Source organism: Dermacentor andersoni, chromosome 1, assembly GCF_023375885.2.
Source record: "Dermacentor andersoni chromosome 1, qqDerAnde1_hic_scaffold, whole genome shotgun sequence".
In the NCBI taxonomy this organism is placed as follows: domain Eukaryota; kingdom Metazoa; phylum Arthropoda; class Arachnida; order Ixodida; family Ixodidae; genus Dermacentor; species Dermacentor andersoni.
The window spans coordinates 61,656,841-61,659,325 of NC_092814.1; positions in this window are offsets into that span (position 1 = coordinate 61,656,841).

Here is a 2,485-nt window from a genome sequence, read left to right on the forward strand (position 1 = left end):
CCCCCCCCCCCCCCTGAAAGCCGTCCGCCCCGCGATGCTATAGCGCTTGCTGCCGCCGTGTTTTCGTGCCCCCGAAATAGCTAACGACCCATGCCTCATGCCGCGCTCCTGTATGTAGCCGAGGCGTCGCCGCACCGCTGTCGCTGACGAATTCCCGCAACGGTTTTCTGGCCGAGCCGGCACGGAGAACGCCGGCGGTGACCCTAGCCATACTTTCGTTTTTGGTGCGAGCTTCGGCTCCGAACGCATATATTGTGACCAAATGTGGGAACACTCCAAGTGTTTCTCGAGCCTCGCCGTGTGGCGCGGTGTATTGAAGGAGACGTAGGTGCACGGTCGAGAAGGGCCGCTGTGTGCGTAGGTAGTGTGTTTCCGCACCTGCGAAGCTGCTTTACGCGGCATCCAGAGAGCTTGAAACTCCTGAAAGTAAATGCTACAGAAGGCTTTCAGAGCTTCATTATTCACCATAGCGAATGAGATTGCGCGTTATGCAGGTGGATTTTTGTGCCGTTAATTTAGTTTTCCCATCAATTTTGCTTCGATATCGCGTACACCGATATAGACCACGTCTGAAGCCGATACTACTTAAATTTCTTATGAAGTCACGAGAAGGGGTATTGAGCGCCAGCGAAATTCATTACGTGGCAGTCTGCATTATTAAAAATTTTAAACGCATTAATTTGCGCATCTCGCTGGCAAGGAAGCGGGGGACATAGCGGAAGCTCTGTTGGAGCTCCTTCTGACGAACGAGAATGCGAGGCCTATCACGAGCAGATAGCCGCTCGTGGTCAAGCTTGACCGAGTGTCGCAGCGCGGCTGCGTACCCGATGAAGCGCGTCGTCCCTCAGAATCGCGCCCTCGCCGGCAGATTGCGCGGTCACCCGCCGGGGCTCCCATGCGAGCCCACGTGGGGACCGCGGCTGCAGGCGCGAGCGGAACGAGCGCGGGGACCGGGCAGCCCTGGCGCGGAAACGGGTCAAGAGCGCGGGGAAGGAAGCAAGTCCGCCCCAAGGTTCGCACTGGCTGCCCTTTCGCCGCCTCTGCGGACCGGAAACGTCGTTTCCCCGGCCTCGGTTCCACGCTCTCGGTGGCCCTCAAGTCGCTGACAGTTGGCCGCCGCCGCGGCGTGATACGTCACCCGGCTGGTGTCCCTGTCAGGCGTGCCAAGAGGAATGTTTCGATGCATTGCCGTAATTGCGCCGGGGAAGAGCACGCCCTCCTCGCCGCCTTGCTTATCGCCGTGACGCAGCGCCGCCGTGCGTCGGCGCGCGTGCCTCGCGCCTGGCCTTTGGCCGTCCTCTTCGCGTCCCTCCGAACGCGGCGGCGCGCGCCAGGAAAACAAAGGACGAAGCGAGCGCGGGAGAAGTTCTCGGCTTGGCAGATGTTTTCCCACTTGGCGAACGACCCTGTTGCCACCGTGGTGTTGACTTTCGGGCGAGTCGCGGCGAAATCCGCGGCCTCGTGCCGTTGGGAGCAGTCGCGACGAAGCCGCCCGAGTCGCGGATTTCTCCAAGCGCTGTGTCGCGCGCGTCTCTTGCATGACTCGCGCCCGTATAGCGCAGAGAACGAGCGTCGCGGTTCGGCGTCGCCACCGGAACGCCTCGGGAAAACCTTCAGCTCTTCCTGCCGACTTATGTATTTGCCGAAGGTAAACAAACTCCTCCGCTTGCAAATGTTTAAGGTCGTTGGGGCAGCGCGGTGAAGATATCCTTGGGTGACAAAATGACTTACCCTGTGAGCAGGAAGCAAAAAAAAAAAAAAATACTAACAGCTCGAGGTATCTGGATGCCTGGATCGGAGAGCAGTGAAATACGCTGGCATGGCGTAAGCAGCTTGCTCGCCAAGCGTGAGAGGTGTGATAGCGTCTTTAGGACAACAGTCCTTCCGACACGGCCGAAAAAGTGGGACAGGGGCTTGCTACTTTATCTCTGGGCTTGTTTGCGCTCATAACGAAGGGATTTAATAAATGTCGATAAGCAATAAGTACACTGAAGTTCTTGTTTGGCACTGAATATTTATTTTTATAGAACCGGACAAACATAATAATAGTCTCTTATTATTATTATTATTATTGTTATAAGTATTATTATTATTATTATTATTATTATTATTATTATTATTATTATTATTATTATTATTATTATTATTATTATTATTATTATTATTATTATTATTATTATTATTATTATTATTATAGCGCCAATTCATTCACTGATGCCAGTAAATATCGGCCATCAGCTGGCTATACTAATTGTGACCTTGAGAGTATGTGTATTCTTACGTCGTTGTTAATCTTCTCACTCATAACAAGCTTTTTTTTTTTTTTCGTCTTGGCTCCACCCCACCCCACCCCCAACCCTCCGATGTCTCAGTCGAATGCCAACGCGTGATGCAAAGAGGTTGCCTTTATTTCGCTTTCACTCATTTTCTGCAAGCAAACTATTTTGCCAAAGTCTGAGGAAAGAAATGCGCGCGCCATCAGTCG